The sequence below is a fragment of the Bombina bombina genome, chromosome 3 (assembly GCF_027579735.1).
Source record: "Bombina bombina isolate aBomBom1 chromosome 3, aBomBom1.pri, whole genome shotgun sequence".
Lineage (NCBI taxonomy): Eukaryota > Metazoa > Chordata > Amphibia > Anura > Bombinatoridae > Bombina > Bombina bombina.
The window spans coordinates 1,096,240,838-1,096,250,294 of record NC_069501.1 but is presented as its reverse complement, the minus strand read 5'-3'; the positions used below and the strand labels follow the sequence as shown (position 1 = coordinate 1,096,250,294).

Below are 9,457 nucleotides of genomic sequence, written 5' to 3'. Positions count from 1 at the left end.
ATCTATCTATCTATCTATATATATTGATCTATCTCTATATATATATATATATATATATATATATATTGATATATATAAAAAAAATATGTGTTTGTGTTTTTATATATATATATATATATATATATATATATTTGTTTTTCCAAAAAATATATACACATTAATAAAATTGATATATATATATGTGTATATATATATATATATTTATATATATATGCATACATATCAATTGTTTTATATATATATATATATATATATATATATATATATAAATATAATGTTTTTATAATGGATATATCAACATAAAAAAAATAAAAAATCACCTGATGTTCCTTGATGAACCTCATCTTCTTCATGGCCCTCCTCGTCCTCTTGTTCCAAATGTTCTTCATCTTGTTCCAAATGTTCTTCTGACTCTGTAGGCTCTACATGTCCTAAAATTATTATTACAAATAAATTTATATTTATAAAATATATATGTTAAAGAAATCTCAAAGAATTTTTTTTTAGATTACCTTCAATGTTATCGATATCTTCTTCTCCTTGCTCATCCATTGCATTATTATTTGGAGTGCTATTATCTATAGCATTATAAAAAAAAATAGTTAAAAGATAAATTTACTTTAATACCTGTCTTTGAATATTTTTTTCTCTCGACATTACAGTTACATTTTTTATACCTGTGTCTTGAGTCCTATCTTCATCCATAAAAACTGTGGGCAATGGGTCTGATTCCCCTTCAGAACTAGAATTGGTATCAATGGGAAGAAGGTACCTTGGAGCTCTTCTTCTTTTGACTATTAAAAAATATAAAATAAAAAATTTGTGAAAATATATTCTTAAAAATTCAAACACACAAAAAATTTGTCTGAAAATCCTATAAAAACTTGATTCATTCACACTTATCTGCAGGCAATGGTAATCTTTTAATCCTATTATTGTTTAACTTGTTTATCTTATTGAAAAAATTCCAATTAAAAACTATACATTTTTAATACTTAAGATTATATAATTAAACTATATTTATATCTATATTGCTTACATTTTTTAAGATAAGTCTTTATCAAAGTGCGCATTTTAGATTGCCTCCGGTACAAGTCGTTATATCTTTTCAGACATTGTTTCCTCGTTCGTTTTTGCCCAGAGACTCTCCTTACTCTTCGCACCATTTCACAGAGAATTCGGTTTCTTGTGTCCTGGTCCAAAGTGAAAATCCCTTTCCTTTTTTTTGGAAAATATTTATCCATAGTGTAAGAAATAATCAATAATTCTCCAATAGAGAACTTCTTGGATCGTGGCATTTTCTAAATATTATTCAATCTCTACTCACTGACGGGACTAATTTTTTTTTTTTAAATGCGCAATTTTGTAAGCTAATACCTATTTTTACAAATAGCACTCAATTTGGATACATATTTTGTAAAATATTATCAAGAATCGTATTTTAGTATACAACTTGATGTTTTTTTTTATCCATTTTAATAACAATGAAACATTGTATAGAACTGCGCCACAACAGCACTATTTTTTGGGCAACATTAACAAATGTTACATGTATCCGTTGATAAGGTGAAATAAAATTAAAGATACATATAACAATTTAATGATATTTAAATTTAATATTGTTATTCATAACAAAATTATCTTTATTTACATGTAAAATTGTTATTAAAAACAAAAATGGAAATCCAGGTATTCCATATTAAAAATAAACTGCGACATATCTTTCCAGAACATCAGACAGTATACGCCCATTTTCATCAACTACATTTAGATACTTTTTTGGAAACCGTTATAAAAGAAAACTTTATTCAGTTTGTATCAACACTTTAGTTATTTTTTGCGCTCTATTGTATCACATTTTTACAATGGCATCTTCCCAAGCTGGAAAGACCAAAAGCGGGAGAAGTATCATGTTCACTCATCGGCAGAATTGTATTTTGGTTGAAGCTGTGATCGAACACTACGATGAAATCATTGGGTACCAAGCAAGAACTGTAAACCCACAGAGAAAGAGAACAATTTGGGCACAAATCAGTAGATCTGTTTCAGCTGAAGGAAGTTTTCCTAAGGATGTGCGGGCTTGTCGGAAGAGAGTAACGGATATTAGAAAAAACATAAAGAAAAAGGTTTGCAGGGAAAAGCAATCTGCCAAAGGAACCGGTGGAGGCCCTGGATATAGGGCCGAATTAACGGACTTTGAACAGATGCTTTTTGCACGGATGGGTGATGCCGTTGTGGTTGGCCTGGATGTCCCAGCAGACACTATGGATTTTAGAGGTAAGTTAAATGTAAACGACACCAAAATTTTGTTGTTCATGATTTAAAAAAAGAGAATGAAAAACTATATATCTTTATTATTGAAATCTATTATGTAATTATTTTGATTCAATAGATATTCCTTTATGGAAAGTATATGTAGATATGCTCACTATCTCTTTAATTTTGTAGATTTCTGCTATTGGATATTAAAATTGTGATTAGTTTACATTTTTATTTGTCAGAAAAGGATTATGGAGAAAATGGAGACATGAACTATATTAAAATTAATCTAGTCAGTGTTATAACTATCTATTGTCTATCGAAATCGATCTAAATATTTGAAATTGTGTTTTTATCTATAATTATTGAAATTTAATACAAGTATATTTATATTATTTAGAGCAAGAAGATGAGGGACGTCAGGAAGAGGAGATTGATGCACAAGAGGATCAACCTTTGGAAAATGAATTCACCTCACAAGACCAAGAACCCTCCACATCCACAGTACAAAGAGAAGAAGGGGAGAGTAAGTTATTTGTAAAAAACAAACAATAGTTGTTATATATTTTAATAATGATTAAAAACCAGATGAGCACTGATGATAACTTGTGGTCTAATGTATATTTTGATTGTATAAATCGATGCAGTTGATATTCTAATATTATTTTTATGTTGTTGTAGGTGTTCGTGCTTTACTACAATCGATGCAGGACAATTCTATATTATTATTCGAGGGTAGGTTGTCTTCTAATTTAATTGTCATGTTAATTTTTTTTTTTTTTTAAGAATTTAACCTATTAATAATACATATTTTCCATGTCATACAGAAGATCAGGTTGAAATCAATTTGGAACCTCTGGTTGAGGATTCGGTATGTCCAGAAGATGAGGATGAGACTCAGGTTGAGGGACAAACATCAGAGGGACCAACACCACCAAATCTAGAAACTCCTCAGAATATCATGGTCAATGACTCTGAAGAAGATGAAAGACCAGAACAATTGATAAACCCAGAAGATGTCACAGGCAGGGTAAATGATATCCAAAACCTCACAGACATGGCATTGGGGTTCAGGAATGAGCAAAGTGCATTTTTTAAAGAACTGATCAGATTACAAGAAGAAAGAAATGCAATTTTAAAAGCTGATTCCGAATTTAAGAGGGATTATTCCAAAAAGAAATTAGAAATTTTGAATCGAAGATTTCCGACTCAATAATTAATTATTAATATTTCTTGTTTTTGCACTTTAATGTTCCAATTTTTTTTCATGTTGAAAAGTTAAACACTAGAATTTGGTTACAGTTTAAGTTATTTTAGAAAAAATGTTACATGTTTCAGTATTCAAGTTTTTGTTATTACAATAAAAATGTTATTTAAAATACAAAAAAGAATTAAGGCGGTTTGTTTGTTCGTTCAAAAAATTTTTATTAAAAGAAGAAAAACAAAAAATTTTTAATAACAAATAAACACAACTTTTTTTTTTCATCTGTCTGATTATATAACAGTAGTGATGATTGTTATTGTCCAATTTTCAAAAAACTCCTGTGTTATCCGTGGTTTCTGTAATACAATGGTAAAAGATAATTAGCAATCCAGAAATATAATACTAATTCTTTGCCCCACCCACACCCAAAAAAAAAAAAATTAATTACATGAAAAGTATCTCTCAATAATTTCCATACGATTTTGAACACCGGCCCTAGTAGTGTGCCTGTTTAATATTTGTTGGGGGACATAGATGTCATCTGGTTGATCCTCAAGACACAAATCATCATCGTTAACTTGAGATATTGCAATATTATGTAACATGCAGCATACTAAAATAATGTCATTGCACTTCTCTGGTGAGTATTGCAAGTCTCCCCCTGACCTGTCCAACACACGAAATCTCATCTTCAACACACCGAAGGTTCTCTCGATAGCACTTCTTGTACTACGGTGTGACTCGTTGAATTTGATCTCTGCACGTGTATGGGGCGATGGTACTGGTGTCAGAAGCCAAGGCCTACACGGATAACCACTATCACCTACAAATAAAAAAATTAAAAGAATTATTACATTGGAATAACAATCTATATGCACTTTTAGAAATACAGAAATTAATGAAATAAATAATAACATAAATGAAAAGATCATTAAATTAATTTTCACAAAAAAAAAGGTCTAAAGTGTATATACATCTAACTAAAAATCTATGTCCTTCAAAGTTGAAAACCAAAATTAAACATAAAAACAATAACAACAACAAATATGAAGTTAAACTCACCCAATAGCCAACCATGGGGCATGTCTCCACGTTCAAACGATGTAAATAATGCTGATTGTTTGAGGATATGGTAATCGTGGCAGGAACCTGGAAATCCTGAACGCACAGCCCAAATTTTGAGGTTGGCATCACAAACAGCCTGAACATTCAGTGAATGGAAGCTTTTTCTATTCCTGTATTGCTCCTCCCTTAAAGCTGGTGGTCTTAAAGCTATGTGTGTGCAATCAATTGCACCAAGAACATTAGGCATACCAGCTACTTGATAAAAAGATGCCTTAACTGTGTGCCATTCTTGCACATTCCTGGGTACAAAAATAAACTTCTTCAGATGTTTCAAAACTGCTTTTAAAACAATTCTTAGATGCCTGCAAAATGAAGGCTGGCTAATGCCCACCACAGCACTAGAGACTGCCTGAAATGAACCAGTTGACAAGAAATGCAAAACTGCTAATAATTTTAAAAGTCCAGGTATCGCCCTTGTTCTTCTTGTCCTAGGGTCTATGTCATTTTGGATCAGAGAGTAAAATTTATAATACTCTCCCTATTTATACGAAATCTTTGCTTTATCTCCTTATCAGACAATGCCTGTAGTCCACACCGGGGTAAAAAAACTCTAGGCACTCTTTGGCGTCTCCGTATGGGCATATTACCATCATCAAGACGATTTTCACGGCCCCTTGCCAAAGAAATAGCAGCCAACAGCAGAAAATATTCCATCTTCTCTCTCACAAAAAATGAAGTAAATGAAATGTTCTCCTCAGTGGATATGGAGAACTTTGGAGGGCGTAATTGCAGGAGAATATTAGGTTCTCCCATGGCGCAAAATAGTGATAAATATGAAATTTGGCGATCTGTTAGTCGATTTGATGAAAATACGACCGAAAAAGCGCTGTTTTAAGCTTCAATCGGCGCACATGTGCGCCTTGGCGAGATAGAATAGAGTGGTCGGATTTTTCGGTCGAAAATCATTTTTTTTAGTCGTATTTTGTTTTAATACATAGGAGAGAATTTACGCCGGCGTATTTATAGGCGTAAATGTAGGAGAATTGCAATGATAAATGGAGCCCATAATATCAAACATAGAAGTTAAAGAACATTTGGGTAACAGTGATCATAACATGGTCACATTTGAAATCTATTTTCAAATGCAGTGTTTTAAAGGCTTAACTGAGGCCTAGATTTGGAGTTTGGCGGTAAAAGGGCTGTTAACGCTCCGCGGGCTTTTTTCTGGCCGCACCATAAATTTAACTCTGGTATCGAGAGTTTAATCAAATGCTGCGTTAGGCTCCAAAAAAGGAGCGTAGAGCATTTTTACCGCAAATGCAACTCTCGATACCAGAGTTGCTTACGGACGCGGCCGGCCTCAAAAACGTGCTCGTGCACGATTCTCCCATAGGAAACAATGGGGCTGTTTGAGCTGAAAAAAAACCTAACACCTGCAAAAAAGCAGCGTTCAGCTCCTAACGCAGCCCCATTGTTTCCTATGGGGAAACACTTCCTACGTCTGCACCTAACACCCTAACATTTACCCTGAGTCTAAACACCCCTAACCTTACACTTACTAACCCCTAATCTGCCGCCCCCGCTATCGCTGACCCCTGCATATTTTTTTTAACCCCTAATCTGCCGCTCCGTAAACCGCCGCAACCTACGTTATCCCTATGTACCCCTAATCTGCTGCCCTAACATCGCCGACCCCTATATTTATTAACCCCTAATCTGCCCCCCTCAACGTCGCCGACACCTGCCTACACTTATTAACCCCTAATCTGCCGAGCGGACCTGAGCGCTACTATAATAAAGTTATTAACCCCTAATCCGCCTCACTAACCCTATCATAAATAGTATTAACCCCTAATCTGCCCTCCCTAACATCGCCGACACCTACCTTCAATTATTAACCCCTAATCTGCCGAGCGGACCTCACCGCTACTATAATAAATGTATTAACCCCTAAAGCTAAGTCTAACCCTAATACTAACACCCCCCTAATTTAAATATAATTTACATCTAACGAAATAAATTAACTCTTATTAAATAACTTATTCCTATTTAAAGCTAAATACTTACCTGTAAAATAAATCCTAATATAGCTACAATATAAATTATAATTATATTATAGCTATTTTAGGATTAATATTTATTTTACAGGCAACTTTGTAATTATTTTAACCAGGTACAATAGCTATTAAATAGTTAAGAACTATTTAATAGTTACCTAGTTAAAATAATAACAAATTTACCTGTAAAATAAATCCTAACCTAAGATATAATTAAACCTAACACTACCCTATCAATAAAATAATTAAATAAACTACCTACAATTACCTACAATTAACCTAACACTACACTATCAATAAATTAATTAAATAAACTACCTACAATTACATACAATTAAACCTAACACTACACTATCAATAAATTAATTAAACACAATTGCTACAAATAAATACAATTAAATAAACTAGCTAAAGTACAAAAAATAAAAAAGAACTAAGTTACAAAAAATAATAAAATATTTACAAACATAAGAAAAATCTTACAACAATTTTAAACTAATTACACCTACTCTAAGCCCCCTAATAAAATAACAAAGCCCCCCAAAATAAAAAATTCCCTACCCTATTCTAAATTAAAAAAGTTACAAGCTCTTTTACCTTACCAGCCCTGAACAGGGCCCTTTGCGGGGCATGCCCCAAGGATTTCAGCTCTTTTGCCTGTAAAAAAAAACATACCATACCCCCCCCCAACATTACAACCCACCACCCACATACCCCTAATCTAACCCAAACCCCCCTTAAATAAACCTAACACTAAGCCCCTGAAGATCTTCCTACCTTGTCTTCACCATACCAGGTTCACCGATCCGTCCTGGCTCCAACATCTTCATCCAACCCAAGCGGGGGTTGGCGATCCATCATCCGGTGCTGAAGAGGTCCAGAAGAGGCTCCAAAGTCTTCCTCCTATCCGGCAAGAAGAGGACATCCGGACCGGCAAACATCTTCTCCAAGCGGCATCTTCAATCTTCTTCCATCCGGTGCGGAGCGGGTCCATCTTGAAGCAGGCGACGCGGATCCATCCTCTTCTTCCGTTGTCTCCCGACGAATGACGGTTCCTTTAAGGGACGTCATCCAAGATGGCGTCCCTCGAATTCCGATTGGCTGATAGGATTCTATCAGCCAATCGGAATTAAGGTAGGAATTTTCTGATTGGCTGATGGAATCAGCCAATCAGAATCAAGTTCAATCCGATTGGCTGATCCAATCAGCCAATCAGATTGAGCTCGCATTCTATTGGCTGTTCCGATCAGCCAATAGAATGCGAGCTCAATCTGATTGGCTGATTGGATCAGCCAATCGGATTGAACTTGATTCTGATTGGCTGATTCCATCAGCCAATCAGAAAATTCCTACCTTAATTCCGATTGGCTGATAGAATCCTATCAGCCAATCGGAATTCGAGGGACGCCATCTTGGATGACGTCCCTTAAAGGAACCGTCATTCGTCGGGAGACAACGGAAGAAGAGGATGGATCCGCGTCGCCTGCTTCAAGATGGACCCGCTCCGCACCGGATGGAAGAAGATTGAAGATGCCGCTTGGAGAAGATGTTTGCCGGTCCGGATGTCCTCTTCTTGCCGGATAGGAGGAAGACTTTGGAGCCTCTTCTGGACCTCTTCAGCACCGGATGATGGATCGCCAACCCCCGCTTGGGTTGGATGAAGATGTTGGAGCCAGGACGGATCGGTGAACCTGGTATGGTGAAGACAAGGTAGGAAGATCTTCAGGGGCTTAGTGTTAGGTTTATTTAAGGGGGGTTTGGGTTAGATTAGGGGTATGTGGGTGGTGGGTTGTAATGTTGGGGGGGGGGGTATGGTATGTTTTTTTTTACAGGCAAAAGAGCTGAAATCCTTGGGGCATGCCCCGCAAAGGGCCCTGTTCAGGGCTGGTAAGGTAAAAGAGCTTGTAACTTTTTAAATTTAGAATAGGGTAGGGAATTTTTTATTTTGGGGGGCTTTGTTATTTTATTAGGGGGCTTAGAGTAGGTGTAATTAGTTTAAAATTGTTGTAAGATTTTTCTTATGTTTGTAAACATTTTATTATTTTTTGTAACTTAGTTCTTTTTTATTTTTTGTACTTTAGCTAGTTTATTTAATTGTATTTATTTGTAGCAATTGTGTTTAATTAATTTATTGATAGTGTAGTGTTAGGTTAATTGTAGGTAATTGTAGGTAGTTTATTTAATTATTTTATTGATAGTGTAGTGTTAGGTTAATTGTAGGTAATTGTAGGTAGTTTATTTAATTAATTTATTGATAGGGTAGTGTTAGGTTTAATTATATCTTAGGTTAGGATTTATTTTACAGGTAAATTTGTTATTATTTTAACTAGGTAACTATTAAATAGTTATTAACTATTTAATAGCTATTGTACCTGGTTAAAATAATTACAAAGTTGCCTGTAAAATAAATATTAATCCTAAAATAGCTATAATATAATTATAATTTATATTGTAGCTATATTAGGATTTATTTTACAGGTAAGTATTTAGCTTTAAATAGGAATAAGTTATTTAATAAGAGTTAATTTATTTCGTTAGATGTAAATTATATTTAACTTAGGGGGGTGTTAGTGTTAGGGTTTGACTTAGCTTTAGGGGTTAATCAATTTATTAGAATAGCGGTGAGCTCCGGTCGTCAGATTAGGGGTTAATAATTGAAGTTAGGTGTTGGCGATGTTAGGGAGGGCAGATTAGGGGTTAATACTATTTATGATAGGGTTAGTGAGGCGGGTTAGGGGTTAATAACTTTATTATAGTAGCGCTCAGGTCCGCTCGGCAGATTAGGGGTTAATAAGTGTAGGCAGGTGTCGGCGACGTTGAGGGGGGCAGATTAGGGGTTAATAAATATAATATAGGGGTCGGCGGTGTTAGG

General features: G+C 34.5%; 1 long non-coding RNA gene across 1 annotated transcript; it reads right to left on the bottom strand.

The window, feature by feature from the left end:
* Positions 1-339: 339 nt before the first annotated feature.
* LOC128652089 (uncharacterized) lies at positions 340-795 on the bottom strand. The gene is made up of 3 exons (XR_008401263.1): positions 678-795; positions 513-578; positions 340-431 (listed from the first exon to the last, which is right to left on the bottom strand). It is a non-coding gene; the product is annotated as an uncharacterized LOC128652089 (long non-coding RNA).
* Between the last annotated feature and the right edge of the window lie 8,662 nt (positions 796-9,457).